Genomic DNA, 17,222 nt, shown 5'->3' with positions numbered 1-17,222 from the left:
CCTAACCCGGCCACTGAGTTTTAGCCAATTAAGTTTACATAGGCCTCCCATAGTGGGACTGGGGAATGTATGGCCCAAGATGCCTAGTAAACTTACTTCTGCTTAGAGGTGTATGTGTGTGGAGGCGGGAAATCCTTTGTAAATCCAGATTAGAACTGGTCTGATAAATGCTGAGCTGGGTGTGTAGGTTGATTAGCATTTAGAGCACAGCTTCCCCATCATGCAGTGCTCCCCTGCTTCACTGATCCCAGAATTCACTGCAGTCTCTGCTTCAGGCTTTCTGTTCTCCATCTCTCATGTAAATGAACGGTAATCTGGTCCCATCTCAGATGCAAATGAGTCCTAGGGTAGTTGTTTCACTTTTGTCATCCTTATCTGGAGGGTTTTAGGTGCGTCTCTCACTGCATTTTAATCAGTTTCTGTTTAGGTAGAGGTGGGGAGTGGAAATTCTTTGTGAGTCAGACAGTCTGCATTCTGTGTCAGGGTTCCCCAAGAACATAGAGCTGACAGGTAACAATTCCCCCCATTGATGGGGTTCTTGCATTGAGCAAGTATCCCCATCACATCTTTGCTTCATGGTACTGGTTTCGATCTTCTATCCATTGCAATCATCGCATCAGTCTCTGGATCCAGCACACTAGTAGCATTAGACCAATCACTAGTATAATTTGAAAACTAATAATTACTACAATGGGGTGAAGCATGACATTTAAACTCCTGTTGCATTGGGACTCCACGCAAACAAAACCTCCCACCAGGAGTGATGGCCTGTATTTTTAACTGTTGGTGCTAGCTTAGAGATCTCCTGATTGTGGTGTTGAATCTCGAGTTTGCCATTCTTTCCCTAAGTTTTGAGTCTTTGCAGTTCAGTTTGTAAAGAGGGATGAGTTAATAGGTTCTTAATGGTGATGAGACACATTCCTAGTAAAATGGGGGACACCTCTTTGTAGAACTCAGGGTAGGCATTCAAATGTTGTATGGCCCATATAGCTATAGTAAACTTAAGATCACAAGTAACAATGGTGGTTACATTACAGAAAAAATGATTAATATAAGGCACCATAGGTTGAATCCAATATCCATCAATTAATACAATATTACATCTTGTTCTCATGCACACACATGCTTTACCCACATAAACAATAGCAGATTTCCTTTCTTGGATAACATCAAAGGAACAGTGAGACTTGTTCTCAGGTTGTGGGAAAAAACATTCATCATGCTGCTCCAGTGCTTGATCTTCACAGATGTAACCCAAACCTTTTCTCCTACACCCTTTTACATTTACTGTTTTCCATGCATTATTTTTCTGCCAGGCCCAAGTGTAATGATCCCTGGAGTACATCACTGAGCTATCATCAATTTGTAATCCTAATGGGACTACTGGGTGGATTGTTCTAATTTCCTTGCCTGCCACAGTTATAAAGAATAACCGCAAGCTTTGCTGGTGGTGATTGTACAAAGCGTTAACTAATCTCCACCAGGGCTGGAGGGCTAATTCTTCCTCTGTTGCATGGGGCTGAATCAGGTCAATTGCTTCCATGGGATTTGTCCCATCATGGCTTGCCGAATCATTCCCATGATTACATTTTGGGTGAGAGCCTGAGCTTGCACACATGCTAAATACATTATTTTGGAGAGACTGTACACCAGACATCATTAACTTTTCATCCCCTTCTATGACTTCTTCCCATCCAGGAAATACCTTACTTATTAGCTGCTGTTCCTCACTTAACATTTTTAAAGATGCAATTAATGGAGTTCCCATTTTCCCCATATTTTCAGTGGCATATGACAGTTTATTAGCAAGAACTTATATATTTGCAGAATACAGTCTGGACATCAGACTCCAGATATCTATGCACTGCAGTGTTTTGGTGCAGCTATCGGATGTCATGGTTTGTGTTTGAAGATCTGTGAGGGAACAGAGAAAAGAAAAACAAACTCCCGCACTCCCCCCGTATATACTGGGAGAAGCTGGGATCATCATTTCAGGGTAAAAGTGGAGCATTGATCTATGAGAGGGTGACCAATAACAAGCTGAGCACTTCTCTGGCCTTTTCCTGCCTCAACATCAGGTTAGGCACTGACAAGCCTATCCAATGTGTATTTTCTAATGGCTCGAAGCTGTTCCTTCCTGCTAGCCAAGAAGGGTGGCCGGCAGGATAGAGAAGACTGTTTACCCTATTCCTTGACAGTCAGGTGATTTACCTTTCCATTCTTTGACCTGTGAAAAATGAAACCATTTTCTCCAAGGTTTTCTACCTTTTCCATTCAGGATTTCAACCTGATAAACATTGGGGCTGGCTCGATTTACAATAAAGCAAGGACCATCCCAGGTGTGAGTCAGAGTGTTCCTTTGCTGCACAAGCTAAATCTTGTTTCAAGGTAACCAGGACAGTTTGTTGGTCTGCTCCCCATTCCCAAATCCTGTTTTTCTTTAATAATTTGTACAGAGGCTTAGCTTTGTCAGATAACATTTCAGTGAACTCTCTGGGGAAGTTAAAAGTTCCTAAAAGAGCTCGCAAAGAGTGTGTGTCTGTGGGAGCAGACAGGTTTCCTACTGTCTCTACACTTTGCTGATCTGAAGTCCTGCCATCCTCTCCAAGACATACACCCAGATATTTCACTTGTTGCTGCACTAACTGAGCCTTTTCTCTATTCACCTTAAATCCAGTTTCCTGTACTATAGTCAGCACCTCCTTAGTGATTTCTTTGTTCATTTCTGAAGTGGGGGTGTGTATCAAAATGTCATCCACGTATGAAATTATGTATGAGTGATGTTTAGAGCTCAAACAGTTCATCATTTTAGTAACATGGGCATGACAAATACTAGGGGAAGAATGGAAACCTTGGGGAGTTCAGCTGAAGACATATTGTTGTCCCCTATAGGTAAAAGCAAACTTATACCAACATGAAGGATGGAGGGATATAGCCATGAAAGCATTAGCCAAATCGATTACAGAGAACCATTTGGAGCCAGCTGCTACTGCTGCTAAGATTTCATTGTATTTAGTACTACAGGAGCAGTGGCAGGGGTGGCTGTATTTAAGGCACGGAAATCTATTGTCATTCTGTAAGTGACCCTGTTCACTTTAAGGACTGGCCATACTGGAGAATTGCAAATACTTTGCATAGGCATAAGCACTCCTTGTTCTAAGAGACAGTCTATAATAACTTTAATGCCTTCCTCTGCTGCAGCTGGGTATTTATACTGCCTTTGAGGAGGGGGATCTTTTCCTTCAATAAAAACTTCAGCATTTATTTTTCCACACTCCGCTTTATGTTTAGTCCACAAACAGGGAAATTCCTGTACCCATGAATCACTAATGGAGGTTAGGGTGGCAGTAGGTGCCTTTATGGCAGCACTATGATGCATAGCAGAGACTTCTGCAGGTCCTCCTTTTAACTTCCATAACACCCCATTAGCTAGATCTACAGTTAGCTGAAATGCCTGGAGGAAAGGAACTCCTAGGATTCCCTTCTCATTTTCCTCATGAGCACAGCATTCTACTTTTCCTTGCAATCTGTCAATTTGCAAGGGAGCAACCTGCCAGACAGGAGCTTCCTGAATTTCTACCCCCATATCCAATGAGCTGAACATGTTTTGTGGTGGGTCTCCCTCCAGAGATCCACTGGGAATAGAATAAAATATTTATCGAGGATCCAGTATCCACTAGCAACTGGGTTAACAATTAACTAGCAATTGGTGTAGGCCAGGCTTGGAACGGGGCACAACAGGATAAATTGTACACCATGGCAGCAGCAGGAACTGCAGGCACCAGGTCTGGGGCTGGAGGTGGAATGTGGCCTGCCAGACACATACCACGCCGTGGTAGAAGGCTGGAAGTACCATCCAGTTCAGAAGTGTCAGGTCCAGCAGGAAGAACTCCCGGTCAAAGTGGAGGGCTCCCACCTTCTGCAGGAACCAGCACACCAGTTGTTGCCAGGGTAGGCACTGCTTGCTAGTTGCTAAAGGGCTTGCAGGTGGAAGCCAGTCACTTTCCTTGCCAGTTGATCAGGCTTTGGCTCCATCAGAGCCTGTGCAGGCCATCACCTTTGCAAATAATGGTCCTTACTCTGCCAGTCACCCTCCCAATTCTAATCCGCCTTTGCCTCATAACCCTGGGCAACGACAACCCAAGGAGTCCCTTAGGAGAATGATTAGGAAAGAGTTAGTGAATTTAGGGGAGGATATGGGAAAATATGATCGCCAGCCCATTAGTGTCCTGATTAATGCTTTGTCTCAAGCCATACGGAGAGCAGAGCTAATGCAGGGATCACCGCCTCCGCCCGCTACCCCAGTACAGAGTGCATCCCATGCACCCGCTCCCTGTCAGCACCAGACCCCTGCCTCCTCTCCTGAGTGGAGTCTCCAGAGGGAGTCTGCTGATCAATAGGGATGCCCAGTTCTCCTTGGGCCTCCCCAGCTGGTCACAAGACTTCATTGTGACATATGGGGGAAATCCACTGTGAGGGCTACAGTGGGGAACCCTGCTGACCCTCCCCATGCCTCCCAACAATGACATGAGTTGCCCCTTTACTTCCCTGCCTCATAGAAGCCTGTATGCCTGGGTGGTTCACATCCGCCATGCCCAGGTGCTGGCAGGCCACCCTGATACACCATGGCAATGGCATCTGAGGCCACCAGATTTCCCACCCAGTTTGGCCCACACTGTATAAGCTGCCAACCACTGAGAAGACTGGTGCCCTGCAGTGGCAGTTGCTGCATGGCATGCTAGCCTCTTGAACATTTGCATTCCACTTTTATCTAGCTGCCTCAACAGCCTGCAGTTTCTGCCCTGGGGGTATTGAGAAGAGCCTCTTTCATGCCTTCCTTGACTTTCCCAGGCTGTGGCTGCTCTTTGTCACCCTTGAGCCACTGCTGTGGGCACTGGGCAGGAGCCTCTTGAAGAACACCTATGTGTGCTTTTACCTGTACTGGGTGGCCTAGTGGGGCACCACCTGCCTAGCCAACTTTCTGCTGGGTCAGGCCAAGATGGCTGTCCTCAAGAGCCACCAGAATCATCTTGCTGGGACTAGCTTAGATGATGCCCTGTGGCTTTTCAGCCTCTTGGTGTGAGCACACCTCTCACTGGCACCAGACTACCAAGCATTGACCCTGAGATTTTCCAGAGTCACTTGGAAGGACTGGATGTGTTTAAGTCGGCAGGCCCAGATGAGCTCCATCCAAGGGTACTGAAGGCACTGGCTGATATCATTGCACAGCCACTGGCAAGAATATTTGAGCACTCCTGGTGCATGCGACAGGTCCTGGAGGACTGAAAAAGGGCCAATGTGGTCCCTATTTTCAAAAAGGGGAGGATCCAGGCAACTACAGGCCAGTCAGTCTCAACTCCACCCTTAGCAAAGTCTTTGAAAAGATTATTAAGGCTCATATACGTGAGAGCCCCAAAGGAAAAATTATGCTGAGGGGAAACCAGCATGGGTTTGTAACAGGTAGATCATGCCTAACTAATCTAGTCTCTTTTTATGACCAGGGTACAAAACACCTCGACACAGGAGTAGGGTTCGATATCATTTACTTAGACTTTAGGAAGGCCTTCTATACAGTATCCTACCCCATACTGGTGAACAAGTTAAGAGGCTGTGACTTGGATGATTACACAGTTCAGTGAGTGGCAAATTGGCTAGACGGTCATACCTAGAGAGTGGTAGTGGATGGGTTGGTATCAACCTGGAAAGAAGTGGGTAGTGGGGTCCTGCAGGGCTTGGTCCTTGGACCGATATTCTTCAATGTCTTCATCAGTGACTTGGACAAGGGAATGAAGTGTACTCTGTCCAAGTTTGCTGATGATACAAAACTGTGGGGAGAAGTGGACACACTGGAGGGCAGGGAACAACTACAGGCAGACCTGGATAGCTTGGACAAATGGGCAGAAAACAATAGAATTCAATTTAACAAGGAGAAATGCAAAGTGCTGCACCTAGGGAGGAAAAATGTCCAGCACACCTACTGCCTAGTAAATGACCTGCTCCATAGCACAGAAGTGGAAAGGGATCTTGGAGTCCTACTGGACTTCAAGATGAACATGAGTCATCAGTGTGATGAAGTCATCAGAAAAGCTATGATGTATGACATACAAAACCAAGGAGGTGATACTTCCCTTCTATCGGGTGCTGGTCAGACCACAGTTGGAATACTGTGTCCAGTTTTGGGCACCACACTTCAAGAGGGATGTGGATAACCTGGAGAGGGTCCAGACAAGGGCCACTCGTATGGTTAAGGGCTTGCAGGCCAAACCCAATGAGGAGAGACTAGGGCAACTGGATCTCTTCAGTCTCTGCAAGAGAAGGTTGAGAAGTGATCTTGTGGCTGCCTATAAATTCATCATGGGGGTGCAGGAGGGAATTGGTGAGGTCTACTTACCAAGGCGCCCCTGGGGGGTCACAAGAAATAAAGGCCATAAGCTAGCAAAGAGCAGATTTAGACAGGATATTACGAGGAACTTATTCACAGTTAGAGTGGCCAAGGTCTGGAATGGGCTCTCAAGGGGGGTGCTGATCTCCCCTACCCTGGGGGTCTTCAAAAGCATGTTGGATGGGTATCTGTCTGGGGTCATCTGAACCCAGCATTCCTTCCTGTCTATGCAGGGGATTGGACTTGATGATCTATTGAGGTCCCTTCAGACCCCTAACATCCAAGAATCTATGGAGTTTGAGCATGCTGTGCTCTGGTGGGCGGTTCCTGCTTTTGAGGCAAGCTGGGCCCTTGAATGGGCACTGTGCCACATGGAGTATGGCTGTCTTCAATACACACTCTGATTTCATGATGAGTCTGGGCAGATCAGTCTCCCAGAAACTCCCCATTACCCATGGTTTGAGGGTTCACACCCCTCCCTACCTCGGGTTTGAGGTCTGCATAGATGCCCTTGCTAATCTAATGGAAAAGCGTAACATATGTTATGCAGGTTGTGTCAACACAGTCCCAATGATTTATTTGAGTGATTCCACCCTAGTTAACAGGGTGTGCATAGAGGGCCTGGACATTGCAGGCGTGCATTATTTTGTCATGCCCCTAGACATCCCAGCAGTGAGGGTGGTGATTTCTAATGTGCCCCCACATGTAACCGATTGGGAGCTGGCCAAGGAACTTGAGCCCTGTGGGGTTCTTATAAGTCCCTTTCACCGATTGACCATAGGGAGTAAAATCCCCAAACTGAGACATGCCCTGTCTTTTTGAAGGCAGGTTTTCAAACGTCTCAGGGAGGGCCCACAGTCTCTGCCTCAGTCCTTTGATTCTCATGTTCAACGGGAGGAGGTTTGTGATCTATTTTTCTTTTGGGGAGACCACGTGTTTTTAGTGTGGTAGCTCCTCCTACCTAGCAGCTCAGTGCTCATGGGGGAGATCGACCAAAACATCAGTGACTACAGTGAAGCCGATGGACGGCACATTCTCTTCTGGGACGCAGGCCCCACCCAGTGAGGCTGGGAGCTTTTCTCAACCTCCTACCCTTGTTCCACCTGTGGGTGCTGGAGTCTCTGGAGTGAGAATGCCGTCTAGTGGATAGGCTGGGACTAGGCCCCAACCCTCCTCCCCACTCACTCCACCTACAGTGCCCACCCCCACCAATACAGAGTCGCCACCAGGTGGAGAGGCTGATGCCTCCATTTTCCCCCTGCCTGCCCTGACTGCCCTGATTGAGGTGGCTGGGGTGGTCAGTGATTGTGGTACCAAGGCCCCAACGGATGATGGGGCTCAGGCCTTCTGCCAATTGCCCTCCACCACAGCTTTGTCTGAGGTGGCTGGCCCTCGGGAGGCAGGCCAGAAGCGGTCTGTCCCATCCTGTATGAAGGATGGGCCATCTGCCACACAGAAGAAGAACAACAACAAAGAGAAGAAAGTGAAAGGGACCACTCAGGACTCCCCATCCCCACTGAGACCTTCCTCAGCTGGTGGGGGGGGGGGCCCTGCTGGAGAGCCTGGCCCTGCTCCAGCTGTCAGGTCAATGACCCTGTTGACCAGGGATGAGGGCAGCTTGGAGCTGAGGGAGGCAAAGACAGGGGTCACTAACCCTTTGCTTATCTCCCAGCTTTCGGAGATGGGTGGAAATAAGACCTATACACAATGTCTCTCTTCTGGCGGTCTGACCCAAAAGGGCAGCAGAAGAGTCTGCTGACCTCTTGGTCACAGCCCAGGTTACTTAATTAGATGAGGAGACCATTGAAATGGAAATCCAGCTTTCTGAGTGTTGCAAGCAACCTCAAGGGTGGGATGACCTCCCCCCCTCAAGAAGGTGGGGATTCCTCTTCGAGAGTCAGACCTTGACCTGGACGATCATCTGTTGGAAATGTGCAGTCCATGTTGGCAGACCCCCCTCCAGGTCAGTCCTGACTATGGGGGGCTCCTGACCTTTTTGAAACAGACAAAAGGACAGAAGAACATAGCAGGGCGCATCACCCAATGGTGCGCAGATCCTAAAGTTTTTATGAAAGCTGCCAGAGCTGCGGCCAGCTGGTAGAGCTTGAGGCTGCCCTGCTGGCTGCCGGCAGTGAAGTGGTACTGCGCGAAAGCCTCCAGTTCCATAGGAAGTGCCTGTGTGACTTGGCAGAGAGTGCAGCCCGTGGAGCAAGCATCCACACCCGCTGCCAAGAGCTGGCCAAAACAGATGCCTCAACCCGCTTCTTCAACCTGGAGCGATGGCGGGCAGCAAGCAAAGTCTTACATCACCTCAAGACCCCTGAGGGCTAGGTAATCACTCACCCAGGTGAAGTACATGAGCATGCTGTTGCCTTCTATCGTGACCTGTTTGCAGCTGAGCTGTCCTGCCCTGAAGCTGTGCAGGAACTCCATGCGGGCTTGCCATACCTTGGTGCCCTGGAGGCCAGCAAGCTTGAGCAGGAATTGTTTCTGGTGAAGATGGCAGCAGCCACAGCTGGCCTTGCCTCTGGCAGAGTCCTGGGCCTTGATGGATTACCTGCTGAGTTCTACAAGACTTTCTGGCCTCTTCTCGGCCCCTATCTCCTGCCTGTTTTCCAGGAGAGTCTTGCCTACAAGGTCTTGCTGATCAGTTGCCACTGTGCAGTGCTCGCTCTGCTGTCCAAGAAAGGAGACCTTGGCTGCATTAAGAACTGGAGGCCAGTCTCCCTGCTGTGTGTGGATTACAAGATTATGGCCAAAGCGCTGGCCACCTGCCTCCTCACTGTCATGGCCTCCATCACTGGGCCTGAGCAGAGCTACTGCGTGCAGGGCAGAACCATCCAAGACAACCTGTTTCTGCTGCACGACCTATTTACAGCCAGTTAAATCTTTGGCCTAGATATTGGCCTCATCTCTCTGGATCAGGAGAAGGCCTTTGACAGGGTGGACCACGCCTACCTCTTTCAGACTTTGGAGGCCTTTGGCTTTGGGCTGCTTTTCACTTTGGCTCTCTGGGTCTTGTATCAAGACACTTCCAGCTTGCTCAAGGTGAATGGGTGCTCTGTGCCCCATTCCATCCACACACAGAGGCATCCATCAGGGCTGCCCCCTATCGGGCATGCACTGTGGCGGTGCCTAAGTGGTGTGGTCTTGCCACCAGCCATAGGCCTGCCCATTGCCCCTCCACTCTGGCTATCAGCATATGCAGATGATGTGACCATCTTCCTTAACTGAAGAGGAATAATTCAATAATGTGGCTTAAGAGTATTTGACAGTAATACATTTTGCAATATCATATTTTCCCCTTGTATAAACCATATTTTAAAATAAGGGTTTTTATAGAGATAGCATGATTTCAAATACATTTCATTTAAAAATAATAAGAAAAAATCTGAATGGGATATTTCAAATTTTCTTTTTGAGATAATTTTTTGCACCAACCTTGGCAAAAACTGGCATGCCGGTTTCTGCAGAGGGTGGAGGCCCTTGGCTTTGACCAGGAGCTCCATCTGGTCATGCGCTCCATCTGCAGCATGGGCCATCTCCTGTGTGACATCCAGGCTGTCCTCCCATTGGAGGCAGCAGCCACCCTAGATGACCATCTCCAGGCAGGCCAGGTCCCCTGTGCTGCGGATGTCCTGAGTGAGGTTTTTCCTGCATTACCAGTCACCCTGGCTGTGGCCGGCGAGCTGGCCGTTGGCCCTGGCACCCTGCTGATGCTCCCTGTGCCTCCTGACAGTGACATGGGTTGTCCCTTTGCTTTTCTATTGTGTAAAAGCCTATATGCCTGGGTGGTTCATGTCTGCCATGTCCAAGTGCTGGTGGGCCACTGCAATACACCGTGGCGATGGCACCTTGGGCTGCCAGTTTCCCCACCAGCCCACCCAGCATGGTGCACATTGTATAAGCTGCCATCTGCCAAGAAGACTGGTGACTTGCAGTGGCAGTTGCTGCATGGCATCCTAGCCACTGGTACATTTGTGTCCCACTTTGACCCAGCCACCTCGATGGCCTGTCTCTTCTGTCTGGGGGTGTTTAGGAGACCCTCTTTCATACCTTCCTTGACTGTCCCCACCTGAGGCCACTCTTTGTCACTCTTGAGCCACTGCTGCAAGTGCTGGGCAAGAACTTCTTGGAGACCACCTATATGTGCTCCTACCCATACTGGGCATCTTAGAAGGGCCAAATCTGCCTGGCCAACTTCTTACTGGGTCAGGCCAAGCTGGCTGTCCTCAAGAGCTGCCAAAACCAACTTGCCAGAACTGGCTCAGATGATGCCCTGCGGCTTTTCCGCCTCCTGGTGCAGGTGCACCTCTCACTGGAGTTTGAGTATGCTGTGTTCTGGTGGGCGGTGCCTGACTTTGAGGCATGCTGGGGCCTTGAGGGAGTGCTGTGCTATGTGGAGGATGCCATCTCAAATAAGTGCTCTGATGTCATGATCGGTTTGGGCGACTGGGCTGGCTCAGTGTTGGACTATGACTTCCAGCTTGTGACATGTCCTGGGCCCTCACCAGGCTGCTCTTTTTCTTTCTTTTTGTGTGGGAAGCTGAAGGTGTTGTCACATGTATGATTGGATAGAACAGATTATGAATTGTTTATTTATAGTTATGACCGTGTGGCTGGCACTCCGACTACATGACTAGCATGTAAGACATGACGTGGAATGTAGCAAAGGTGTCTGTCATGGTGTGATGTGGTGAAAGCAATGACATGGTATTCTTGTTTGATAGTAATTTGTGTTTTTTTGCTTTGTAAGCGGCCAACCTTTCTGTATCCCTGAACCCCTGAATAAAGTAGTTAAAAATTCAAAGTCCTTCCTTCCTTCCTCAACATTTTAAAAATACATTGTACGTGTTCATAGAGTTAAAATGAGCATTATAGTTATGCTAAACAATGTTAATAACTGCTATGTTTACTAACCAAATGCAAGGGGCTCCATGGATATGTCTATATGAATATTGAGGGTCAACCCTTATGGTTAGTTTAAATTAACCTGAGCTAAATGAGCTATTCCTCAATGTCTGTACATTGTATTTACTCTTTTTTTAATTAGATCCCTTCTAAGAGTAAGCTTGTCTCTTCCTACCTTGTCTCTAATTATTGGCAGCAGAGACAAGAAATATAGCATAGAAGTACCAAACATCCAGAACAGGAAGTTGTGGAACTGCTTTTAGCAAATTTCCTGTGCTTGAAGTGTGCAGTTTTTGGGACAGTTTCAAATATACAATGCAAAAGGGTGAATTAGGAACAGACTTAACCTGGGACTCATAGGCAGGTTGAATATAGGGATATTTAATGTAGGAATGTATTGGTGTTCATAGACCTGAGACCAGCACTGTGTAGACATAAGCTATGCACCTCTAATGTTCTCCTTCAGGGTCTCAATTTTGCATCAAATAGATAAGATTGTCCCAAAGATGGCTGTAACAGCTTCTGATAAGATGTGACATTCAAATGTTATTTTTTATATTATATACAACCATCCAAGACTAATAAAATTAAGTTGACTGTAGATTTGTCCTATTCAGGCATCAGCCAATTGCACTTTATAATATAGTAAGAGTACAATAAATTTAATGGCAAAACATTATCTCAAAAAGAAAATTTGAAATATCCCATTCAGATTTTTTCTTATTATTTTTAAATGAAATGTATTTGAAATCATGCTATCTCTATAAAAACCCTTATTTTAAAATATGGTTTATACAAGGGGAAAATATGATATTGCAAAATGTATTACTGTCAAATACTCTTAAGCCACATTATTGAATTATTCCTCTTCAGTATAGAATTTTTTTTAAAGTGTAATGTCTGTGGCAGTTGTCATCATCATGTATTATGACAACATATGCTACTTGGAGCTAAGTTTGTATTTTCAACTAAATGATCTTACAGTACGAAAAGCTGATTCATTTAATATAGAACATGCTTGTTGGAAAGAGCTGGTTTTAAAAAAATCCATTTAGAAATTTTTTTTTAAAATTAATTAATTTTTAGTTTGAATATAATTCAAGACTGCTTATACACACGCTTGGTGGTGGGGGGTAGGGGTAGGGGTTGCATCATTTAGAACAGTTCCTGGAAAGCTGCTCTAGTTAAAATGCCTCACCCACACATTTAAAAATAGGTGCAGGATTCTTTACTTAAGCCTTTTATCACTGAGGTCTAAATCAAGTGTCCCCATGGACCTTTTAAAATGTGCAGGGGCTTATAACCATGACAGTGAGGCCACAGTGGACAATTCTAATTAGATCATGAACCAGCACATGTATAGGCAGCCAAAATATACAAAGTTATGATAAGTGGCAGCAAAAATATTAAACAGGTTAGTGTTAAAATAACACAATTTTGTTTTGGGATTATCAAATGACAGCATTTAAATTGATATGATTTGATTCTTTTTTAGGTTTTTTTAGTTTGGGGAGGTGATATTGAGCTTTTGAAATTTATCCTAATTCAGAAAGGGAAAAAATTAAACTGTAAAATTTTCATCGAATAGAAAATTCCTTTTTTGCCCAACTCTAGTATTTATTGTTTCAATACACCAAGGTGTATTTGCCCAGTTATTCAGATGCAGAGTCTGATCTTACTTTGCATTTGATTTTTAGATAGAGAGGTAAATGCTACCCTTCATTTCCTTTGAGTGAGGAAGGATAAATCTTTCAGTAATGGACTGTGTGGCAGTGCACCTTTGGTGCCTACCACTTTAAGGGCTGGAGCAGGCAGCCAACAGATATATGAGTAAGGCAACCATTTTTTAAAACAAAGGTCATCCAGGCAGAGAAAGCAACTAGCTGCTTGCAGCCAAGGGAGCAGCCCCACTCACCGCTGACCTCCCCAGTGAAAGGTGGCTTGGGGTGCCTTAATAACCCCAGGACTGACAACACTGTAGGTAAGAGGGCCAAACCAGCTATGGACACCTGAGTGCTAGGGGGTGTAAGACCCCAGGAAAGGAGTGGTGCCAGGCATGGCTGCAACCACCTGAACCTGCAGGAGGTGTGCTGAGTAGGGCTGTGGGATGGCCAGAAGGGCAGTACATGTGCCAACCTCCATGACATCAAGTTGTAGGGTGTGAAAAGACCAGTTAGGGGCTAGGGCAGAGTTATCCCTCTGTTCAAAAAATTGGCTGGCCACTATCCAGGTAATGGTCACAGGAGAGGACCAAAGCACTTCAAGTAGCCACCCAAGGCATGATTCAGATAAGCCTGATTGCCTACAGGGCCACTCAAGGAACCAGGGTAGAGTGAAGGGGGTACAGTATCATGCAGCAAACAAAAGACCCCGTGAGAGAGGTAGAGTGCAAGGGGGTAGAGTATAAGATGGGGGAGGCATGAGTGTGTGAGGGAATGAAACCTGACAAATGATTAAGTTGGCTTAGCCTTAGGCCAGGGGCATAGTGACATTCTCACCATGTGCTAAACTTCATGGGGCATGGGAATTCCCTGGGGACAAGTAGCTGCAGCACAGGGTGCACTGATGTTAGTTGTTCCCAGGGAACCAAATGTCCATGAACACCTGGATGAACCCTTTGGGGCCAGAGGCTCATTGGGAGTCCCTCTGAATCTGTGGGAGGTTTTAGGGTTTCACTGGTGTATATACCACAGCATTAGTGTTCCCTACATGTTGCCTGTTCTTGTGTGATTCCACCACAGGGTCATTGTTTATTACCAGTTATGCAGATCCTAAGTGTAACTACCTTAATGTTAATGTTTATTCACCCGTCCCTTCCTAGACCTATGGCTTATGATCCTAATCCCCAGCATGCCCTTTATAAAAGTGGGAACTTCCCCTGCTGGCTCCCTGTGCCATTTCCTGGGGTTGCAGGGTTTGGTAGACTGCTATATATATGGCAGTTGGACACACAAGTATATGAGAAAAATGACTGATATATCTCCTACAGATTCTTTTCTTTCCAACATTGTGAGACTGTTATGTGTATCAATTGAAATGATAGAGAGCAAAAGTCTATTAAAAACTTCTAGAATAAATGGTTGACCTAAGATGTCCTCTTTAAGTTTATTAATACATGTAAATACCAGGAGGCACGATGTTGCTTCTCTACTCTGATCTTTGGCTTGATAGAGAAGCCATGAAACAAAATTTTGCCAGTAATTCCCATTTCAAACTCAACTTCACATTAAGTAAGAGGCTGTCTTTTAGAAAAAATCTGAGTTTAAAGATTTAAGGGTATAAACAGCCCTTTATGTATCCTGAAAATTATTTCAATTTGACAATAACCTCTACTTTATTTCTAGCCTGAACTACCCTAGCTTCATCTTCTACCATTATGGCTTGTTATTTCTCTGTCTACTACGTTAAATACCCATTTATTATGTGGAATCTTCTTCCTGATGATATTTGTATAGTTTGAACAAGTCACGCCTTAGTAGTCTCTCTTTTTAAGCTAAATTCTTTAAATTCCTTAAGTTTTCTACACTCTCATACTGTCTAGCCTGTCGGCTGATGGTTAGAGAACTTTCCTGGGAAAAAAACAGAAACAAATTCAAACTCCTTCTGTTGAGAGGGGCCTACAGCCCTGGTCTCCCTAAACAAGTGTCCTAATTGCTTAGCTATTGAATTTAAACCTAAAAGAGCCCTTTCTAGCAGTTACTCTTGTAGGGTGAATTAAAACCTTAAATTGTGAGAAAGTGACAAGAAGTGCCGTTAAGTGTCTGTATATGTGTCATGTGCATAAAGTGAAATAGGATTTAGTCATCAGTGTTTTTCTAGGAAACAGGAAACATGAATTTGCACCAAAACCAAGTGGCTATGAAGGTAGTGAGGGAAAATGACATGCTAATATGGATGCAATTAAGTGTACACGCCTAATAAAGGAAGAAAATACAGGAAATAGGCAAAAACGATTTCTTACAATACCTGTGTCAACTAAAATGAGCATAATACAAAAGTAAAATTGCATCTTGCAACAAACAATTCCTCTAACTATGCTTTATATGTTCTAAAAAAATAAAAGAAAAAAGTGCTCTGATGGCAATTATGAAAGGGGTAGCTGCTGCACACTACCCAAAAGAAGTGGGAAAATGAGAAGCATCTTGCACAAAATATATTTTCATATGGAGTATAACAAAATGGTGCATAGGGAACATAGTTAATCACCAGCTAAAAGGCAACAGAAAGTTTTGAAACAAGATTTCAAGTGGTTTAATGGATGAAATCAGGTGCCTTTGTCCTAGATCATAGGCTTGAGGATGTATAATGTTAGTTAAAAGAACACATCAGTTATGTGGGTTTTAAAAGACTGGGTGCTAATCATAATTAATTTTAAAGTTACACTGCTGAAAATAATAGGATTTCAAGCTGCCTTGTAATGCAATTAGAATGTGTCAGTCACCTAGGATAATAGTGGCATTTGAAAATGTTTGATGCTGTAATAGGCTTCCCAGTAGCAGTTGATGAAAGTGCTAGAATGAAAACGATTATAAGGAGATTATGGAAAATCAGATAAAAACAACCAAATAAAAGCATGCACCATACACAGAAAACCCCAAACCATTTGATTACAAATTCTACTATGGGATCAAGAAAGAAGCCAATTTTTACTTACAATATTTGAGGAGGAAGTAAAGCATTATAACCATTTTAAACTAAGGGTAAAAGTTAAAGAAATTATGAGTGGATATAATTATTTACATAGTCAGACACTTGATTTAATATTTTGCCTTTTCATTTCAGTGTAATATGTATTATGCCATTCATTTTGAATTGTAAAACCCGAGTTGTATTTCTTAGCTTGCTTACAAAATAAATAAAACTGATTCAAATGAAACACCACTAATATATAGTGGTACTTTAATTATGGATAATGTGGATTTTGGTTTATTATTTTAAATCCCAAAATTGGGCTTTTTTTTTTTTTTTAGTCAGAAAATACCAGGATCTCTGCTTATAGCACTGCACAGACTTTCAGGCAACCTTTTTTTCCCTGATAAATTGTTAGTTGATTGAAGGAAGGTGTCATGATACTGGCTTTTTTGAGTTCTGAGATTTTCAGCATTCTGCTGCTTTTGTTTTTTATCCATCTCTTTTCAAAACAATAAAAATAACTTTATTCACACCAGTCATTATGCAATATTCCAGATGCAGGATCATGCAGGGAGCCTTCCCTTCCACTTTCCATGCCTGGTTAGAAAGAGTGTGAACATGCAGTCAGGAAAAGTTACTCCTGTGCTACAGTGTAATAAGTGACATTAGACATTATTTACCTATTTCATATTTTAGTGGTCATCTTTAATTGTTTCTATTTTCAATGTATTTAATGATTTCACAATGAATTAATATTTCAGTATAATTAAGTGCATCTTTCTTAAATAAATGTAGTAGGTTAAATATACAAAGAGCTTTGGTTAGGTCTATACCATGGACTTGTAGAATGTTTGTGTAAAGTGCTGAAAATAACATATTCAAATATGTAAGCTTCACTGAATAAAACACACAGAAATAAGAAATAGTATGTAGCTAAAGGATGCATCCAAAAAACTATTTAATGTGGGTGGATTTAGATGAATATCTCATTAAATTGGGGTATAGGAATTAGTAGAGCAGTGTAAAGTGATGTAAAATGTATTTTGACTACATGGCAATTATAAAACACAGAAATAAGAATATCCTTTAGGAAGTAATAGTAACAGCAAGGCAAGAACAGAAAAAACAAAAAATAACTGCAAGCGAAATTCTTTATGACAAAACTGTAATTTATATATCTTGCAGAAATGAATTTGAAAGCACTTAATCTAAAATAGAAGAACAAACAAAAATACTAATTTTACAGATCTGTGTTAGCTCTATAAGCAAGAGATGTAACTTAAAATGTAGCTGTCAA

The 17,222-nt window shown here is 44.3% G+C and overlaps 1 pseudogene; it reads right to left on the bottom strand.

The window, feature by feature from the left end:
* Positions 1 to 560: 560 nt before the first annotated feature.
* Positions 561 to 1,777, bottom strand: LOC149874837 (uncharacterized; annotated as a pseudogene).
* Positions 1,778 to 17,222: the final 15,445 nt, after the last annotated feature.

This window comes from Crocodylus siamensis, chromosome 1, assembly GCF_052110815.1.
Source record: "Crocodylus siamensis isolate JL-2025a chromosome 1, ASM5211081v1, whole genome shotgun sequence".
Taxonomy (NCBI): domain Eukaryota; kingdom Metazoa; phylum Chordata; order Crocodylia; family Crocodylidae; genus Crocodylus; species Crocodylus siamensis.
This window is presented reverse-complemented; position numbering and strand designations above follow the sequence as displayed.